This window comes from Colobus angolensis, unplaced genomic scaffold (genome assembly GCF_000951035.1).
Source record: "Colobus angolensis palliatus isolate OR3802 unplaced genomic scaffold, Cang.pa_1.0 Scaffold346, whole genome shotgun sequence".
Classification (NCBI taxonomy): Eukaryota; Metazoa; Chordata; class Mammalia; order Primates; family Cercopithecidae; genus Colobus; species Colobus angolensis.
Genome location: NW_012116777.1, coordinates 713,667 through 736,141, shown reverse-complemented (window position 1 = coordinate 736,141; position 22,475 = coordinate 713,667).

Sequence of the window (22,475 nt, the reverse complement as noted above, 5' to 3'; positions counted from 1 at the left end):
GCAGGCCCAAGGCTTTTTTGGTCACCAGGTGACCCATAGGAGAGTTTCCAAAGGTAGAGACGTCTGCCCAAAGGAACTCTCTTCCAGTCCGTGTGTGACCCGTCCAGAGCGGAGATGTCCACATGGAGGTAATCTCCATTCTGGCTCCAGGAGCCTCCCACCAGTCTCTAGTGTCTCCAAAGGGCGCTTTGTAGTCAGGTAGAGTTCGGTTTCCATTTCCGCCTATAGGCGAGAGGAAGGCAATGGGAAACCCCCAATCCAAGATACCTAGAGAGTCCCCTTTAGAGTGTCTTCTAATTAATCTCAAAACTTTACAATTAGAGTAAGATCTTAAATGAAAGCAACTGATTTTCCTCTCCACTGTGGCGTGGCCACAATATAAATTAGACAACCAGTCTCAATGGCCGCCTGAAGGCACCCTAGACTGCAACATTTTAATCGACCTCAGTAATTTCTGCCAGCACTTAAGCAAGTAGTCTAAAATAAATTATATACAAAAGTTTTAAGACTTGTGTTCTCAATCAGACTTGTGTAGCCAATGTTCCTTGGCCCAAGTCAAGTTGGCTAAAGCACGGACCCAGCAAATTCAGAAAAGAAAGAGTCATCTTTTCTGTCTGACTCACCCATGTCTGCTTCCCCGCCCTTCCACTCCTGCCGCATACACCACCTCCCCCCTCCCGCTTTGGCCCCACCTCCCCCTTCTGCTCCTGCTGTAGTTCCGCCCTCCTCATCAGTCCTGCCTACCATTGTTGAGGCTGCTCCTCCTTCTATCCCTTGGCACTTCTGCCTACCCAACTTCCACACTCCCTCTCATTCTTGCCTTATCGGTAGCTGTCTCTTACTCTCATTCTGCCTTCCTCTTCAGTCTATTCCTGCCCTCCTGTTCCTCAGCTCCTTCCTAACTATTCTGTCATCATTCCATTACTCTCATCATTCTATTAACTGCTTCTTGTATCTCCTCTAATAATTGTTTCAGACCTTTAGGCACCTAAGGCACTAGGCAAACCAGCGTCTGATTTCTGGCCCAGTCTTAACTAAAACCAAACAATACTCCAGACACTAGGCAAACTGGCATCCTTACATCTAAATGGCGGCAGACAATACCGTCTTCTGGCAACTACCTCCACTACGTCACCCCTGTTGCCTATGTAATACCAGGTAAGACAATTACTGTTATCTAAATTATTTTCTCTTTATACGTCCGCTTCTTCTATATCGGCTACAAAACTCTCTGCTGTTGACTAAGTCAACGTCCTTTTCTCCCCCTTAAAAACACCAAAATGAAGTCCTACTTTATACATACATTACTATTCTTCTCATACACTTCCACATCCGTTACTAATGCCACTTTTGTATGGAGATTCTCTATAGTTGAGACATGGAAAACCAACGACAAACAACATTCACAGCTACAAGGCACTGCAGACTGCCCACACCAAGGCTGTCAGTCCCTCCTCATCATAAATTTCGCCCTCACTTCTTGCCAAGATAGACGGCCTAACCCGTTTATCTGCTTTCTATATGACCAAACAGAATATAACTGTAAAAACTACTGGCAAGAAACAAACCTAGGATGCCCTTATCAATATTGTAAAATCCACTATGCATATGATGGGGATCACTTCTTCACCCAAAACGTACAGTCTGTACCCTATCAATATCAACTAAATATCCAAGAGCTGTGGGACCCCTGATGGGCAGACGGGGTAAAAGGAGTTCTCTACACTAGATGGTCAGCTTCATATCCGAGTGCCACCCTCTTAATCAAAAGGACAGTAGTCCAACAGGAAAACTCACTCCCTAAAAGTATAAAACATCTACAAAATTTAACCTTAGCCATACCATCACAAGAACAGGCCCTACAAGATCAACTACACTCCTCCATACAAGATCAACTACATTCCTCCATACAAGATCAACTACACTCCTCCCTACAAGATCAACTACACACCTTCAACAAAGACCCCTTCTCATGGTAAAAGCTGGTCTGCCAAGGTTAAACTTAACACGGGCAGCTAACATAACACATCTCTCCCACTGTTTCCTCTGTGCAGCCCTTAAGGAAGCCCCCTTAGTGGCAGTCCCTTTACCAACTGCTTTCAAGGCTACAACTGGCTCTACAAGCACCTCCCAAAAACAGTTTTTGCCCCAAGTCCCACTATATCGAAACCCAAAAATTCCAATCCTCCCTTTGTGCTACCCTGCCCCAAACTCCTCCTGGTGTAAGTACACCCAACCACCCAATAAGATCCATACGGCCCCCGTTGGAGGTTATTTCTGGTGTAATAACACCCTCTTCAAGGTCCTTAATCACACATCCATCAGCCAATCCCTCTGCGTTCCACTGTCCCTAGTACATAGCTTAACCCTATATAGCAAAGCAGAAGTAGCTGAACTCACCTTACAATTTAACTCTCCTCCTAATAAACTTCAAAAATGGGCCATCTTCCTTCCCTTAGTCATCGGGATTTCTCTAGCCTCCTCCTTAGTGGCGTCAGGGCCTGGAACTGGGGCACTTGTCCATTCTGTACAATCTACTCGATCTCTAACTGCCCAAATTCAAGAAGCTATAGAGGCGTCGGCTGAAAGTCTAGCCTCTTCACAACATCAAATCACTTCAGTAGCCCAAGGGGCAGCACAAAACAGGAGAGTGCTAGATCTTCTTACAGTAGAAAAAGGAGGACATATCTTTTCTTAGGAGAAGAATGTTGCTATTACATAAATGAGTCAGGTCTAGTTGAAAGTAATATCCAAAACCTAAACTGGATTAAAACAGAACTAAAGAACTACAATACTCCCTTAACCCCTGGTCCACCCATATGGTTATTACCGGTAATGCAACAGATGCTCCCATTCCTCATCCCTATACTAATTCTCTGTCTTATCCTATGTTTTCCCCATTTTAATCAAATTTCTCCGAGCCAAAGTTCAAGAGATCACCCATGTCACCTTCAACCAGATGCTCCTACATCCCTAAGTTCATGTGCCAACCATGGACCCTCATGACAATGCCCTCTGACAGCAGGAAGTAGCCAGACAGACAATGACGCCCCCAATCATCATAATCAATAGAAGGTTGGACAGTCTGGATGGAGGGAGAGGGAAACAAAGAACAAAGGTGAGTAAGATGGCACAGTTCCGGGTTCTTCATCACCAACTTTCCCACATCCGGGAAAGGCACAAGTCAACTGCATAGGCACAGCATGACGTCTGACTGAGGAAACCAAAACCTACCTGGCCACGCCCACCGCATGGCCCTCGACCTGCCCGCATCCTGCCTACCACCGCCCCACTCCCAGGCCCAAGACATAAAAGCCGCTCCCACAGGCACGCGGCGTGAACTTCCTTGGCCCCTCCTCATAGGCAGACCCAGGAACCTCGCCCTAGAACGCCGGAGCGACTTCCTTGGCCTCCGTCACTGGAGACCAGTGAACCCCGCCTCCTCTTTCTTTACATTGGCTATGTAATCAAGTTTCCTTTTTATCTTCCTACTTGCCTTTTTCTCTGGTGCCAGCTCTGGTGGTCGCATAAAACAAATCATCAGGTATCACAGAAACAGTGATTTCAAGCTGCAAAATCCAAAGAATGATTTTACTGTATGAGATGAATATACAAATCACAAAGCAGTTCCTCCAAGAGCTACTTTGCAGTTTTCAACGGAAGTCATTAACTGTCTCACAACACTCCTCCAGGCGCCACTTAAGGTGCCTTCCCAGATTCCTCAAAGACAGTGGTTCCAAACTGGGCAAGGTAGTGTAAGATTTAAGTATCTGAAATGAATGCACACGTCAGAGAGCACTTATGTGGAAAACTTCTTTCTGGGTTTTATTTCAGGTTATTTCACTTTTTGCCGTATTCTTCAATGCACTGCAAAATATCACTTTTTCAGTTTTACAGGAACAACTTTCAAAATGTGTGTTAGGAGAAAAGAGGTATAACTCCCTGAGTGGAATGCACACATTGGAAAGCAGTTTCTCAGAAAGCTTTCTCCAGTTTTTATCTGAAGATATCTCCTTTCTCACCATAGGCCTGAATGTCCTCCCAAATGTCCCTTCATGAATCCGTCCATGACGCAGTTTAAAAACTGCATAATAGTAAGACAGTTTTATCTATGTGAGATGAATACACACATCTATCCCAAAGCAGTTTCACAGAAAATTTCTTTCCAGTATTTGTGTGAGGATATTTCCTTTTTCACATAGCCATCCATATACTCACGAATGTCCCCTGGTAACTTTTTCTACAAGCGAGATTCCCCAAAACTGTATGAAAAGAAAAGCATAACTCTGTGAATGGAATACACACATCACAAAGCAGCTCTTCGGAAATCTTTTCTCCAGTATCTATCTGAAGATATTTTCATTTTCACCATAAGCTTCAAAGGACTAGCGAGTATCTCTAAGCTGACTAACCCTAAACTGTTAGAATACTGCTCGATGAAAACAGAAGCTTATCTGTGTTATTGTACTTCATGTTAACTAGAGCAGTTTCACAGAAAGATTCCCTGAGGTTTTTATCGGAGGGTATTTCTTTTTCAGTATATTCTTAAAAGCATTCCCAAATGTCTGTCCTCAGGTTCCACAGAAACAGTGATTTGAAACTGCTCAAATCAAACCATGACTTAACTCTGTGAGATGAATTCACACATCACAAAGCAGTTGCTCCGAAAGATTCTCTCCAGTTTTCAATGGAAGACATTTCCTTTGTCACCACAAGCCTCTGGGAGCCACTTAATATCCCTTCACAGATTCCTCAAAGACAAAGTTTCCAAACTAAGCAACGAAGTGTGAGCTTTAACTCTCTGAAATAAATCACACGTCAGAGAGCAGTTTCTTGGAGTGCTTCTTTCTGGGTTTTATTTCAGGATATTTCACTTTTCGCCAGAGTCTTCAAAACGCTGCAAATATCACTTTTTCAGTTTTGCAAGAACCGTGTTCCAACACTGCTTTATGAAAAAAGAGGTATAACTCCGTTTGTGGAATACACACATCACAAAGCAGTTTCTCAGAAAGCTTCTCTCCAGTTTTTATCTCAAGATAAGTCCTATTACTCCACTGACCTGAATGACCTCCCAAATGTCCCTTTGTGAATCCATTCATGACGCCATTTCAAAACTGTGTATTAGAAAGAAATGTTTATCTATGTGAGACGAAGAGAAATATCAATCCAAAGCAGTTTCACAGAAACCTTCTTTCCAATTTTTGTCTGAGTATATTTCCTTTTTCACCAGTGCCGTCCATACTGTCCCAAATGTCCCCTGGTTGCTTTTCATCCAAGTGGAATTACCCAATCCTCTATGAGAACAAAAGTATAACTTGGTGAGTCGAATGCAAACATCACAAAGCAGTTCCTCAGAAATCTTCTCTCCATTATCTATCTGAAGATATTTGCGTTTTCAGCATAAGCCTCAAAGTGCTCCCAAGTATCCTTTAGCTGACTAACCTACAAGTGTTTTAGAATACTGCTCAATGAAAACAGAAGCTTAACTGTGGGAGTGGAATTCACGTGACCTAGAGCAGTTTCACAGAAAGTTTCCTTCTGGTTTTTATCGAAGTGTATTCCTTTTTCAGCATATTCTTAAGAGCATTCCCAAATGTCCTTTCTCAGGTTGCACAGAAACAGTGATCTCAAACTGTTCGATTCAAAGAATGATTTAACCCTATGAGATGAATACACACATCACAAAGCAGTTACTCTGAAAGCTTCTCTCCAGTTTTCTTCAGAAGACGTTTCCTTTCTCACCACCAGCCAATGGGCGCCACTTAATATCCCTTCACAGATTTCTCAAAGACAGAATTTCCGAACTGGGCAACGTAGAGTAAGCTTTACCTCTCTGAAATGAATGCACATGTCAGAGAGCAGGTTCTCAGAATGCTTCTTCTTGGTTTTATTTGAGGATATTTCACTTTTCACCATAGTCTTGAATGCATTGCAAAATATCAGTTTTTCTGTTTTACAGGAACAGTGTTCAAACACTGCCTTATGAGAAAAGAGGTATACCTCCCTGAGTGGAATGCACTCATCACAAAATAGTTTCTCAGAAAGTTTCTCTCCAGTTTTTATCTGAAGATATTTCCTATTTCCTCACAGGCCTGAATGTGCTCTCGAATGTTCCCTCGCGAAAACATCCATGACACAGTTTCAAAACTGTGTAATAGAGGGAAAGTTTTATCTGTGTGAGACGAGTAGACAGTTAAATCACAAAGCAGTTTCACAGAAAGCTTATTTCCACTTTTTGTGTGGATATTTCCTTTTTCACAGTAGCCGTCCTTATACTCTCGAATGTCGCCTGGTATCTTTTTCTCCAAGCGGGATTCCCCAATCTTCTATGAGAAGAAAAGTATAACTCTGTGAGTGGAGTGCACACGTCTCAAAGCAGCTCCTCAAAAATTTTCTCTCCAGTATCTATTTGAAGATATTTCCGTTTTCACCATAAGCCTCAAAGCGCTCCCAGGTATCTCTTAGCTGACTAACCTAAAACAGTGTGAGAATACTGCTCAATGAAAACAGAAGCTTAACTGTGTGAGTTGACTTCATATGACCCAGGGCAGTTTCACAGAAAGTTTCCTTCTGGTTTCTCTCGGTCGGTATTTCTTTTTCAGCATATTGTTAAGAGCATTCCCAAATGTCCTTTCTCAGGTTCCACAAAAACAGTAACTTCAAGCTGCTTAATCCACAGAATGATTTAACTCTATCAGATAAATACACATATCCCAAAGCAGTTGCTCCTAAAGCTTCTCTTCAGTTTTCATTGGAAGACGTTTCCTTTCTCACCACAACCCTCTGGGCGCCACTTAATACCCTTTCACAGATTCCTGAAAGATAGAGTTTCCAAACTTGGCAACGTAGTGTAAGCTTTAACTCTCTGAAATGAATGCACACGTCAGAGAGCAGTTTTTTGGAATCCATATTTCTTTGTTTATTTCAGAATTTTTCACTCTTCCCCTTAGTCTTCAATGCACTGCAAAATATCACATTTTGAGTTTTACATGAACAGTATTCAAACACTGCCTTATGAGATAAGAGATATAATTCCCTGAGTGGAAATTTCACATTACAAAGCAGTTTCTCTGAAAGCTTCTCTCCAGTTTTTATCTGAAGATATCTCCTATTTAACCACAGGCCTGAAAGTTCTCCCAAATATCCCTTCGTGAATCTGTCCATCACCCAATTTCTAAACTGCATAACAGAAACAAAGTTTTATGTATGTGTGACGAATAGACATATCTATCACAAAGCAGTTTCACAGCAAAATTCTTTCCAGTTTTTTCTGGGGCTATTTCCTTTTCCACGATAGCCATCCATATACTCCCAAATGTCTCCTGGTAGCTTTTTCTCCAAACAGGATTCCGCAATCCTCTATGAGAAGAAAAGTGTTACTCTGTGGGTGGAATGCACACATCACAAGCAGCTCCTCGGAAATTTTCTCTCCAGTATCTATCTGAAGATATTGTCATTTTTACCATAAGCATAAAAGGCCTCCAGAGTATCCCATAGCTGATTAACCTAAAAACAGTGTTAGAATACTGCTCAATGAAAACAGAAGCTTAACTGTGCGAGTGGACTTCACGTGACCTAGAGCAGTTTCACAAAAAGTTTCTCTCTGGTTTCTAACGGATGGTATTTCTGTTCCAGCATATTTTTAGAAGCGGTTCACATGTCCTTTCTCAGATTCCACAGATGCAGTGATTTCCAACTACTAAATTTAAAGAATGACTTAACTCTATGAAATGAATACACACATCACAAAGCAGTTGCTCCGAAAACTACTCTCCAGTTTTCAACAGAAGACGTTTCCTTTTTCACCACAAGCCTCCGGATGTCACAAGAATCTGTGAAGTGTTAACTGGGCATTTTCCGAACTGGGCAACAAAGTGTAAATTTTAACTCTCAGAAATGAATGCACACATCACGGATTTTTCAAACTGGGCAACGTAATGTAAGCTTTAACTCTCTGATATGAATGCACACGTCAGAAACCAGTTTCTTGGAATGCTTCTTTCTTGGTTATATTTCAGGATATTTCACTTTTCCTCAGAGACTTCAAAACACTGAAATATCACTTTTTCAGTTTTACAGGAACAGAGTTCAAACTCTGCCTTATGAGAAAAGAGGCATAACTCCCTGAGGGGAATGCACACATCTCAAAGCTGTTTATCAGAAACATTCTCTCCAGTTTTTTTCTGAAGATATCCCCTTTTTCACCATAGGCCTGAATGTGCTCACGAATGTCCCTTCGCCAATCCGTCCATCACGCCATTTGAAAACTGCATATAAGAAAAAAAGTTTTATCTATGTGAGATGAATAGACACATCTATCACAAATCAGTTTCACAGAAAGCTTCTTTGCACTTTTTGTCTGAGAATATTTACTTTTTCACCATAGCCATATATATACTCCGGAATGTCCCCTGGTAGCTTTTTCTCCAAACCGAATTCCCCAATCCTCTATGAGAAGAAAAGTATAATGCTGTGAGTGGAATGCACACGTCACAAAGAAGTCTCTCGGAAATCTTCTCTCAAGTTTCTATCTGAAAATATTTCCGTTTTCACTGTAAGCCTCAAAGGACTCCCGAGTATCCCTTACCTGACAACGTAAAACCGTGTTAGAATACTGCTCAATGAAAACAGAAACTTAACTGTGAGAGTGGAATTCTCCTGACCTAGAGCAGTTTCACAGAACGTTTCCTTCTTCTTTTATCACAGGGTGTTTCTTTTTCAGAATATTTTAAGTGCATTCCCAAATGTCCTTTCTCAGGTTCCACAGAAACAGTGATTTCAAAGTGCTGAATTAAAAGGATGATTTAACTCTATTAGATGAATACACACAGCTTAAAGCAGTTTCTCTGAAATCTTATCACCAGTTTTCATCGGAGGATGTTTCCTTTCTCACCACAAGCCTCCTGGCGCCCTTAATAACCCTTCACAGATTCCTAAAAGACAGAGCTTCCAAACTGAGCAATGTATTGTAAGCTTTAAAACTCTGAAATGAATGTACACGTCAGAGAGCAGTTTCTTGAATCGCTTCTTTCTGGGTTTGCTTTCAAGATATTTCACTTTTCAACATAGTCTTCAAAGCAGTGCAAAATATAACATTTTCAGTTTTACAGGAACAGTGTTCAAACACTGTCTAAAGAGAAAAGAGCTACAACTCCCTGAGTGCAATGTACACATCACAAAGCAGTTTCTGTGAAAGCTTCTCTCCAGTTTTTGTCTGAAGATATCTCCTATTTAACCACAGACCTGAATGTGCTCCCGAATGTCCCTTCGCAAAGCCGTCCATGACACAGTTTCAATACTGTGTAATAGAAAGAAAGTTTTATCTATGTTAGGTTAATAACATATCAATCACAAACCAGTTTCACAAAAGTATTCTCTCCAGTTTGTGTTAGAGGATATTTCCTTTTTCACTATAGCAGTATATGCTCCCAAATGTCCCCTGGTAGCTTTTTCTCCAATTGGGATTACCCAATATTCTCTGTGAAGAAAGGTATAACTTTGTGAATAAAATGTACATGTCAGAAAGCAGCTCCTCGGAAATCTTCTTTCCAGTTTCTATCTGAAGACATTTTTTTTTCACAGTAAGCCTCAAAGTGCTCCTGAATATCACTTACAGGACTAAACAAAAACAGTGTTAGAATATAGTTCAATGAAAACAGAAGCCTAATTGTTTGTGTGGAATTCAGATGACCTAGAGCAGTTTCACTGAAAATTTCCTTCTGGTTCATCGGAGGATATTTACTTTTCAGCGTATTCTTAAGGACATTCCCAAATGTCCTTTCTCAGGTACCACAGAAAAAGTGATATCAAACTGCTCAATCCAAGGAATGATTTAGCTCTATGACATGAATACACGCATCACAAATCAGTTGCTCCAAAGGTTTCTCTCTAGTATTCATCGAAAATCGTTTCCTTTCTCACCACAACTCTCTGGGCGTCACTTAATATCCCTTCCCAGATTTCTCAAAGACACAGTTTCCAAACTGGGCAACGTAGTGAAAGCTTTAACACTCTGAAATGAATGCACACGTTAAAAAGCAGTTTCTTGGAATGCTTCTTTCTGGGTTTTATTTCAGGATATTTCACTTTTCGCCATAGTCTTCAATGCACAGCAAAATATCACTTTTTCAGTTTTCAGGAACAGTGGTCATACATTGCCGTAGGAGAAAAGAGGTATAACTACCTGAGTGAAATGCACACATGGCAAAGCAGTTTCTCAGAAAGCTTCTCTCCAGTTTTTATCTGAAGATATCTCCTATTTTCCCGCAGGCCTGACTGTGCTCCCGAATGTCCTTTCATGAATCGATCCATGACACAGTTTCAACACTGTGTAATACAAAGAAAGTTTTATCTATGTGTAATAGATAGACATACCTATGACAAAGCAGTTTCTCAGAAAGCTTTTTTCCAGTTTCTGTCTGAGGATATTTCCTTTTTCACCATAGCCATCCATATACACCTAAATGTCCCCTAGTAACTTTTTCTTCAAAAGGGATTCCCCAATCCTCTATGAGAAGAAAAGTAAAAATTTGAGTGGAATGCACACGTCACAAAGCAGCCTCTCAAAAATATTCCCTCAGTTACTATCTGAAGATATTTCTGTTTTCACCATAAGCCTCAAAGTGCTCCTGAATATCCCTTAACTGACTAACCTAAAAGTGAGTTAGAATACTGCTCAATGAAAACACAAGCTTAACTGTGTGAGTGGCCTTCACGTGACTTAGATCAGTTTCACAGCAAGTTTCCTTCTGGTTTTTATCGGAGGGTATTTGTTTTTCAGCATATTCTTAACAGCATTCCCAAGTGTCTTTTCTCGGGATCCACAGAAACAATGATTTCAAACTGCTAAGTTTAAAGAATGATTGAACTCTATGAGATGAATACACACATCACAAACCAGTTGGTCCGAAAACTCCTCTCCAGTTTTCATCGGAAGACGTTTCCTTTCTCACCACAAGCCTCTGGTCGCCACACAATATCTCTTCACAGATTCCTGAAAGACAGAGTTTCCAAACTGGGCAACGTAGTGTAAGCTTTAACTCTGAAATGAATGCACATGTCAGAGAGCAGTTCCTTGGAATACTTCTTTCCCGGTTTATTTCAGGATATTTCAATTTTCACCATAGTCTTCAATGCGCTGCTAAATATCACTTTTTTCAGTTTTACAGGAACAGTGTTCAAGCACTGCCTTGTGAGGAAAGAGGTATAACTTCCTGAGTGGAATGTACACATCACAAAACAGTTTCTCAGAAAGCTTCTCTCCAGTTTTTATCTGAAGATATCTCCTATTACCCCATTGACTGAATGTCCTCCCGAATATCCTTTTGAGGTTCCGTCCGTGACGCAGTTTCAGAACTGCATAATAGAAAAAAAGATTTATCTACATGAGATGAATAGAAATATCTATCACAAAGCAGTTTCACAGAAAGTTTCTTTAAATTTTTTATCTGAGGATATTTCCTTTTTCAACAAAGTCGTCCATGTACTCCTGAATGTCCCCTTGTAGCTTTTTCTTCAAATGGGATTCCCCAACCCTTTATGAGAAGAAAAGTGAAACTCTGTGAGTGCAATGCACATGTCACAAAGCAGATCCTTGGAAATCTTCTCTTCAGTATCTATCTGGAGATATTTCTCTTTTCACCGTAAACCTCAAAGCACTCCCGAGGATCCCTTGACTGACTAATCTAAACAGTTTTAGAATATTGCTCAATGAAAGCAGAAGCTTAACTGTGCGAGTGGACTTCACGTTACCTAAGCAGTTTCACAGAAAGTTCCTTCTGGTTTTTATCAGAGGGTATTTCTACTTCAGCATATTCTTAAGAGTATTCCTAAATATCCTTTCTCAGGTTCCACAGAAATAGTGATTTCAAACTGCTCAGTTCAAAGAATCATTTAATTCTATGAGATGAATGCACACATCACAAAGCAGTTGCTCTGAAAGCTTCTCTCCAGTTTTCATCGGAAGACGTTTCCCTTCTCAACACCAGCATCCGGGCGCCATTTAATATCCCTTCACAGATTCCTCAAAGACAGAGTTTCCAAACTGGGCAACATAGTGTAAGCTTTAACTTTCTGAAATGAATGCACACATCAGGGAGCAGTTTCTTGAAAAGCTTCATTCTGGGTTTTATTCTAGGATATTTCACTTTTCGCTTTACTTTTCAATATGCTGCAAAATATAACTTTTTCCGTTTTACAGGAACAGTGGTCAAACACTGCCTTATGAAAAAAAGAAGTTTAAGTCTCTGAGTGGAATGCACACATCACAAAGCAGTTTCCTAGAATGCTTCACTCCAGTTTTTATCTAAAATTATCCCCTATTTCCAAAGAGGCCTGAATGTGCTCCTGAATGTCCTTTCATGAATCCATCCATTATGCACTTTCAAAACTACGTAATAGAATGAAAGTTTTATCTAGGTGAATGGAATACACCTATCTACCACAAAGCAGTTTCACAGAAAGCTTCTTTCCAGTTTTTGTCTGAGGATATTTCCCTATTCACCATAGCTGATCATATATTCCTGAATATCCCCTGGTAGCTTTTTCTCCAGATGGGATACCCCAATCCTCTATGAAAAGAAAAGTATACCTGTGTGAGTGGAATGCACACGTTACAAAGCAGCTCCTCAAAAATCTTCTCTCCAATATCTATCTGAAGAATTTAACATTTTCACCATAAGCCTCAAAGCGCTTCCCAGTATCCCTTAGCTGACTAACATAAAAGAATGTTAGAATACTGCTCAATGATAACGGAAGCTTAACTGTGTAAGTGGAATTCAGATGACATAGAGCAGTTTCACAGAAATCTCCTTCTGGTTTTTATCAGTGGATATTTCTTTTACAGCATATTCTTAAAAGCATTCCCAAATGTCCTTTCTCAGGTTAGACAGAAACAGTGATTTCAAACTGGTCAATCGAAAGAATGATTTACCTCTATGAGATGAGTATACACATCACAAAGCAGTTGCTCTGAAATATTCTGTCCAGTTTTCATCAGAAGACGTTTCCTTTCCCACCACAAGCCTCTGGGCGGCACTTAGTACCTCTTCACAGATTCCTCAAAGACCGAGTGTTCAAACTCGGCAATTTAGTGTATGTTTTAACACTCTGAAATAAATGCACATGTCAAGGAGCAGTTTCTTGGAACGCTTCTTTCTTGTTTCATTTCTGAAAATTTCACTTTTCGCCATAGTCTTCAATGCACTGTAAAATATCACTTTTTTCAATTTTACAGGAGCAGTGTTCAAACACTGCCTTATGAGAAAAGAGGTATACCTCACTGAGTGGAATGCACACATCACAAACCAGTTTTACAGAAAGCTTCTCTACAGCTTTTATCTGAAGATACCTCCTATTTCCCCTCAGGCCTGAATGTGCTCCCGAATGTCCCTTCACGAATTCGTCCATGACACAGTTTTAAAACTGCATAATAGAAAGAAAGTTTTTTGTATGTGAGATGAATAGACATATCTATCACAAAGCTGTTTCACAGAAAGCTTCTTTCCAGTTTTAGTCTGAGGATATTTCCTTTTTCACCGAACACATCCATGTACTCTATTATGTCCACTGTTAGTGTTTTGTCCATGCCTGATTCCCCTATCCTCTATGAGAAGAAAATTATAAATCTGTGCATGGAATGTACACATCACAAAGCAGTTTCTCAGAAAGCTCTCTCCAGTTTTTATCTGAAGATATCTTCTAGTACCCTGCTGGTCTGAATGTGCTCCCGAATGTACATTTGCAAATTCATCCATGACGCAGTTTCAAAAGTGCATAATAGAAAGAAAATTTTATCTATGTGAGTGGAATGTACCTATCTATCACAAAGCAGTTGAACAGAAAGCTTCTTTCTAGTTCTTGTCTGAGGATATTTCTTTTCTCACCATAGACGTCCATATACTCCCAAATGTCCCCTGGTCACTTTTTCTCCAAGTGGAATTCCCCAATCGTCTATGGAAAGAAAAGTATATCTCTGTGAGTGGAATGCACACTTCACAAAGCAGCTCCTGGGAAATCTTCTCTCCAGTTTCTATCTGAAGATATATCCGTTTTCACGGTAAGCCTCCAACCACTCCCGAGTATCACTTCGCAGACTAAACAAAAAGAGTGTTAGAATACTGCTCAATGAAAATAGAAGTTTAACTGTGTGAGTGGACCTCACTTGACCTAGAACAGTTTCACAGAAAGTTTCCTTTTGATTTTTATTGGAAGGTATTTCTTTTTCAGCATATTCTTAAGAGCAGTCCGAAATGTCCTTTCTCAGGTTCCACAGAAACAGTGATTTCAAACAACTCAATCCAAAGAATGATTATACTCTATGAGATGAATACACACATTACAAAGTAGTTTCTGTGAAAGCTTCTCTCCTGTTTTCATCGTAAGACATTTGCTTCCTCACCACAAGCCTCTGGGTGACACTGAATATCCTTTCACAGGTTCCTAAAACACATGATTTCCAAACTGGGCAACGTAGTGTAAGCTTTAACTGTCTGAAATGAATGCACACGTCAGAGAGCAGTTTCTTGGAACGCATCTTTCCGGGTTTTATTTCAGGATATTTCACTTTTCGCCATAGTCTTCAATGCACTGCAAAATATCAGATTTTCAGTTTTACAGGAAGAGTGTTCAAACACTGCCTTATGACAAAATGGGTATAACTCCTTGAGTGGAATGCACTCATCACAAAGCAGTTTCTCAGAAAGCTTCTCTCCAGTTTTTGTCTGAAGATACTTTCAATTTCCCCACAAGCCTGAATGTATGCCCGAATGTCCCTTCGCGAATCTGTTCATGACGCAGTTTCACAACTGCGTAATAGAAAAAAAGTTTTACCTATGTGAGTTGAATATACATATCTATCACAAAGCAGTTTCTCAGAAAACTTCTTTCCAATTTTTGTCTGAGGATATTTCCTTTTCCACCATAGCCATCCATATACCTCTGAATGTCCCCTGGTAGCGTTTTCTCCAAAGAGGTTTCTTTAATCCTCTATAGGAAGTAAAGTATAATTCGGTGAGTGGAATGCAAAGGTCACAAAACAGCTTCTCAGAAATCTTCTCTCCAGTATCTATCTGAAGATATTTCCATTTTCACCATAAGCCTCAATGTACTTTCGAGTATCCCTTAGCTGACTAAAATAAAACAGTGTTAGAACACTGCTGAATGAAAACAGAAGCTTAACTGAGAGTGGATTTCAAGTGGCATAGAGCAGTATCACAGAAACATTCCTTCTGGTGTTTATCGGAGTGTATTTCTTTTTCAGCATATTCTGAAGAGTGGTTCCAAATGTCCTTTCTTAGGTACCACAGAAACAGTGATTTCAAACTGCTCAATCCAAAGAGTGCTTTCACTCTATGAGATGAATACACACATCACAAAGCAGTTGCTCCAAAAGCTTCTCCCAGGTTTTCATCAGAAGAAGTTTCTTTTCTCATCCCAAGCCTATGGGCGCCACTTAATATCCCTTCACAGATTCCTCAAAGACACAGTTTCCAAACTGGGCAATGAAGTGGAAGCTTTAACTCTCAGAAGTGAATGCACACGTCATGGATTTTCCAAACTTAGCAACGTAGTGTAAGCTTTAACTCTCTGATATGAATGCACACGTTAGAAAGCAGTTTCTTGGACTGCTTCTGTCTTGGTTATATTTCAGGATATTTCAATTTTGGCCAGAGTCTTCAAGACACTGCAAATATCACATTTTCAGTTTTACAGGAACAATGTACAAACTGTTCCTTATGAGAAGAGAGGCGTAATTCCCTGAGGGGAATGCACACATCACAAAGCAATTTATCAGAAAGCTTCTCTCCAGTTTTATCTGAAGATATCTCCTTTTTCATTGTAGGCCTGAATGTGCTCAGGAATGTCCCTTCATGAATCCTTCCATCATGCAGTTTCAAAACTGCATAATAGAAAGAAAGTTTTATCTATGTGAAATGAATAGACATATCTATCAGTAAGCATTTTCACAGAAATGGTCTTTCCTGTTTTTGTCGAGGATATTTCCTTTTTCATCATAGCCGTCCATATACTCTCGAAAGTCCCTTGGTACCTCTTTCTCCAAGCAGGATTCCCAAATCCTCTAGAAGAAGAAAAGTATGACGTGTGAGTGCAGTGCACACGTCACAAAACAGCTCCTCAGACATCTTTTCTCCAGTATGTATCTGAAGATATTTCCGTTTTCACCATAAGCCTCAAAGCGCTCTCGAGTATCCTTTATCTGACTAATCAAAAACAGTGTTGGAATATTGCTCAATGGAAACAGAAGCTTAACTGTGGGGTGAAATTCAAGTGACCTGTAGCAGTTTCACAGAAATATTTCTTCTCGTTTTTAACGGAGGGTAATTATTTTTCAACATATTCTTAAGAGCGGTCCCAAATATCCTTTCTCAGGTTTCACAGAAACAGTGATTTCAAATGGTTCAATCCAAAGAATGATTTAATTCTATGAGATGAAAACACACATCACAAAGCGGTTCCTCCGAAAGCTTTTCTCCAGTTTTCATCGGAAGACGATTCCTTTCTCACCACAAGCCTCTAGGCTTCACTTAATATCCCTTCACAGATTCCTCAAGGACAGAGTCTCCAAACTGGACAATATAGGGTAAGTTTTAACTCTCTGAAGTGAATGCACACGTCGGAGAGCAGTCTCTTGGAACGCTTCTTTCCGGGTTTTATTTCAGGATATTTCACTTTTCACCGTAGTTTTCAATACGCTGCAAAATATCACTTTTGCAGTTTTACAGGAACAGTGTTGAAAAACTGCTTTATGTGAAAAGACGTATAACTCTCTGAATGGATTGCACATCACAAAGCAGTTTCTCAAAAAGCTTCTCTCCAGTTTTTATCTAAATATATTTCCTACTTCCCCAAAGGCATGAATGTGCTTCCGAATGTCCCTTCGTGAATACCTCTGTGATGCCATTTCAAAATTGCATAATAAAAAGAATGTTTTATCTATGTGGGATGAATACACATATCTATCACAAAGCAGTTTCACAGGAAACTTCTACCCAGTTTTCATCTGAGGTTATATTCATTTTCACCTTAGCCATCCATATACTCCCAAATGTCCCCTGTTAGCTTTTCCTCCAAACGGAATTCCCCAAACCTCTATGACAAGAAAAGTATAACTGTGTGAGTGTAATGCATACGTCATACAGCAGCTCCTCGGAAATCTCTCCAGTATCTATCTGAAGATATTTACGTTTATTCCATAAGCCTCAATGTGCTCCTGAGTATCCCTTAGCTGACTCACCTAACACAGTGTTAGAATACTGCTGAATGAAAACAGAAGCTTAACTGTGCGACTGGACTTCACGTGACCTAAAGCAATTTCACAGAATGTTTCCTTCTGCTTTTTATCAGAGGGTATTTCTTTTTCAGCATATTCTTAAGAACATTCCCAAATGTGCTTTCTCAGGTTCCACAGAAACAATGATTTCAAACCGCTCAATCCAAAGAATGATTTAACTCTATGAGATGAATACACACATCACAAACCAGTTGCTCCAAAAACTTCTCTCCAGTTTTCATTGTAAGACGTTTCCTCTCTCATCACAAGCCTCCGGGCGCCACTTAATATTCCTTCACAGATTCCTCAAAGACAGAGTTTCCAAACGGCAATGTACTGTAACCTTTAACTCTCTGAAATGAATGCACACTTCAGAGAGCAGTTTCTTGGAATGCTTCTTTCTGGATTTTATTTCAGGATATTTCACTTTTCGCCTTAGTTTTCAATGAGCTGCAAAATATCACCTTTTCAGTTTTACAGGAGCAGTGTTCAAACACTGCTTTCTGAGTGGAATGCACACATCACAAATCAGTTTCTCAAAAAGCTTCTTTACAGTTTTTATCTGACGATATTTCCTCTTTCCCGAAAGGCATGAAGGTGCTCCCGAATATCCCTTCACGAATCCATCCCTGACGCAGTTTCAAAACTGTGTAATAGAAAGTTTTATCTAGGTGAGAGAAACAGACATATATATCACAAAGCAGTTTCACAGAAAACTTCTTTCCAGTATTTGTCTGAGGATATTTCCTTTTTCATCATAGCCGTCCATATACTTTTGAATGTCCCCTGGTAGCGTTTCCTCCAAGCGAGATTCCCTAATCCTCTATGTGAAGAAAAGTATAACTCTGTGAGAGGAATGCACTCATCATAAAGCAGCTCCTCGGAAATCTTCTCTCTGGTATCTATCAGAAGATATTTCCGTTTTCATCGTAAGCCTCAAAGCGCTTCCAACTATCTCTTAGCTGTCTAACCTAAAATAGTGTTATAATACTGCTCAATAAGAACAGAAGCTTCACTGTGCAGGTGGACTTCACGTGACCTAGAGCACTTTCACAGAAAGTTTACTTCTGGTTTTTATTGGAGAGTATTTTTTTTTTCAGCATATTCTTAGGAGCATTTCACATATCCTTTCTCAGATTCCACAGATGCAGTGATTTCGAACTGCTAAATTTAAAGAATGATTTAACTCTATGTGATGAATACACACATGACAAAGCAGTTCCTCTGAAAGCTTCTCTCCAGTTTTCATGGGAAGACGTTTCCATTCTCACCACAAGCCTCTGGGCGCTACTTAATATCCCTTAACAGATTCCTGAAAGACAGAGTTTCCAAACTGAGCAAAGTAGTGTAAGCTTTAACTCTCTGAAATGAATGAAAACGTCAGAGAGCAGTTTACTGGAACGCTTCTTTCTGGTTTTATTTCAGGATATTTCAATTTCCGCCATAGTCTTGAACGAGCTGCAAAGTATCACATTTTCAGTTTAATGGGAACAGTGTTGAAACACTGCCTTATGAGAAAAGAGGTATGCCTCCCTGAGGGGAAGGCATACATCACGAAGCAGTTACTCAGAAAGCTTCTCTTCAGTTTTTATCTGAAGATATCTCCTCTTTCCTCACAGGACTGAATGTGCTCCCCAATGTCCCTTCCCGAATCCATCCATGATGCAGTTTCAAAACTGCACAATAGAAAGTTTTATCTATGTGAAATGAATAGACATATCTATCACAAAGAGTTACAGAAAGCTTCCTTCCAGTTTTTGTCTGAGGATGTTTCTTTTTCACCACGGCCGTCCATACACTTCCGAATGTCTCCTGGTAGCTTTTCTCCAAACGGAATACCCCAATCCTCTATGAGAAGAAAAGTATAACTCTCTGAGTGGAAAGCACACGTCACAAAGCAGCTCCTCGGAAATCTTCTCTCCAGTATCTATCTGAAGATATTTCCGTTTTCACTGTAAACCTCTAAGCACTCCCGAATATCACTTTGCAGACTAAACAAAAACAGTGTTATTATACTGCTCAATGAAAACAGAAACTTAAGCGTGCGATTGGAACTCACGTGACCTAGAGCAATTTCACAGAACGTTTCCTTCTGGTTTTCAACGGAGGGTAATTCTTTTTCAGCATATTCTCCAAGCAATCCCAAATGTGTTTTCTCAGGTTCCACAGAAACAGTGATTTCAAACTGCTCGATCCAAAGAATGATTTGACCTTATGAGATAAATAAACACATCACTAAACAGTTGCTCCGAAAGCTTCTCTCCGGTATTCATCAGAAGACATTTCCTTTCTCTACACAAGGCTCCAGACACCACTTAATATCCCTTTACAGATTCCTCAAAGACAGAGTTTCCAAACTGGGCAACGTAGTGTAACCTTTAACTATCTGAAGTAAATGCACACGTCAGAGAGCAGTTTGTTGGATCACTTCTCTCTGGGTTTCATTTCAGGACATTTCACATTTCGCCGTAGTCTTTAATGTGCTGCAAATTACCACCTTTTCAGGTTTACAGGAACAAAGTTCAAACACTGCCTTATGAGAAAGAGGTATAACTCCCTTAGTGGAATGCACACATCACAAAGCAGTTTCTCAGAAAGCTTCTCTCCAGTTTTTATCTGAAGATATCTGCTATTTTCCCACAAGCCTGAATATGCTCCAGAATGAACCTTCGCAAATGGTCCATGATGCAGTTTCAAAACTGCGTATTAGAAAGAAAGTTTTACCTATTTGAGAGGAATGGACATATCTATCACAAAGCAGTTTCACAGGAAGATTCTTTCCAGTTTTTGCCTGAGGATATCTTCTTTTTCACCTTAGCCGTCCATGTACTCCTGAATGTCCCCTGGTAACGTTTTCTCCAAGTGGTATTCCCCAATCCTCTATGAGCAGAAATGTATAACTCTGTGAGTCGAGTGCACATGTCACAAAGCAGCTCATGGGAAATCTGCTCTCCAGTTTCTATCTAAAGATAATTCCATTTTCAATGTAAGCCTCAAACTGCTCCCGAGTATCACTTCGCAGACAAAACAAAAACAGTGTTAGAATACTGCTCAATGAAAACAAAAGCTTAACTGTGTGAGTGGACTTCACGTGACCTGGAGGAGTTTCACAGAAAGTTTCCTTCTGGTTTTTATCGGAGGGTATTTGTTTTTCAGCATATTCTAACGAGTGTTTCCAAAGTTCCTTTCTCAGTTTAAACGGAAAGTGATTTCAAACTGCTCAATCCATAGTATGATTTATCTCTATGAGATGAATAAACACATCTCAAAGCAGTTGCCCTAAAAGCTTCTCTCCAGTTTTCATCAAAAGATGGTTAATTTCTCTCTCAAATCCTCTGGGCGTCACTTGAAACCCCTTCACAGATTCTTCAAAGACAGAGTTTCCAAACTGTTCCATGTAATGCAAGTTTTAACTCTCTGAAATGAATGCACACGTCAGAGAGCAGTTTCTTGGAACTCTTCTTTCTGGGTTTTATTTCAGGATATTTCACTTTTCACCATAGTCTTCAATGTGCTGAAAATATCACTTTTTCTGTTTTACAGGTACAGTGTTCAAACAGTGCCTTCTGAGGGAAGAGTTATAACTCCCTGAGTGGAATGCACACATCTAAAGCAGTTTTTCAGAAAGCTTTTCCCCAGTTTTTATCTGAAGATATTTCCTATTTCCCCACCGTCCTGTATGTGCCCCTGAATGTCCCTTCGAGAATCACTTCATGATGCATTTTCTTTTTTTTTCTTTTTCTTTTTTTTAAATCAGAGAGGGGTGTGTTTATTTTCTTACATTTAAAAAAAGCTGAACTTAAGTAGTCCGGGGCTGGTATGTCAGCAAAGGCCCAGGGTCCTTCCTGCGTTCTGTGTCAGCATGATGCATTTTCAAAACTGGGTAATTTAGAGAACGTTTTATCTATGTGAGAGGAATAGACATATTTATAACAAAGCATTTTCTCAGAAAACTTCTATCCAGTTTTTGTCTGAGGATATTTCCTTTTTCACCACATCTATCCATATACTCCCGAATGGCTCCTGGTTAGAATACTGCTCAATGAAAACAGAAGCTTAACTGTGCGAGTGGACTTCACATGACCTAGAGCAGTTTCACAGAAAGTTTCCTTCTGGTTTTTATCAGAGGATATTTACTTTTCAGCATATTCTGAAGAGTGTTCCCAAATGTCCATTCTCAGGTTCCACAGAAACACTGATTTAAAACTGCTCAATCCAAGGAATGATTTATCTCTATGAGATGAATACACACATCACAAAGCAGTTGTTTTGGAAGCTTCTCTCCAGTTTTCATCGGAAGACTTTTCTTTTCTCACCACAAGCTTCTGGGAGCCAGTTAATATCCCTTCAGAGATTCCTCAAAGACAGAGTTTCCAAACTGGGAAACGTAGTGTAAGCTTTAACTCTTAAATGAATGCACACGTCAGAGAGCATTTTCTTGGAATGCTTCCTTCTGGTTTTTATTTCAGGGTATTTCACTTTTCGCTATAGTTTTCAATGCATGGTAAAATATCACGTTTTCAGTTTTACAGAAACAGTTTCATACACTGCCTTATGAGAAAAGAGGTAGAACTCCTGGAGTGGAATGCACACATCACAAAGCAGTTTCTCAGATGGCTTCTCTACAGTTTCTATCTGAAGATATCTCCTATATCCCCACAGGCCTGGAAGTGCTCCCGAATATCCCTTCATGAATTGGCCCATGACACAGTTTAAAAACCACACAACAGAAAGAAAGTTTTATCTATGTGAGATGGAGAGACATACCTATCCAAAGCAGTTTCACAGAAAGTTTCTTTCCAGTTTCCATCTAAGGATATTTCCTTTTTCACCATAGACATCCATATACTCCCGAATGACTTGCCGTAATTTTTTTCTCAGAACGTTGTTTTCCAGTCCTCTATGAGAAGAAAAGTATAACTCTGTGAGTGGAATGCAACCATCACAAAACAGCTCCTCGGAAATCTACTCTCCAATATCTCTTTCAAAATATTTCCATTTTCACTGTAAGCCTCAAAGCGCTCCCGAGTATTCCTTAGCTGACTACGCTAAAACAGTGTTAAAATACTGCTCAATGAAAACAGAAGTTTAACTGTGTGAGTCCACTTCACGTGACCTAGAGCAGTTTCACAGAAAGTTTCCTTGGGTTTTTGTCGGAGGTTATTTCTTTTGGAGCAAACTTTTA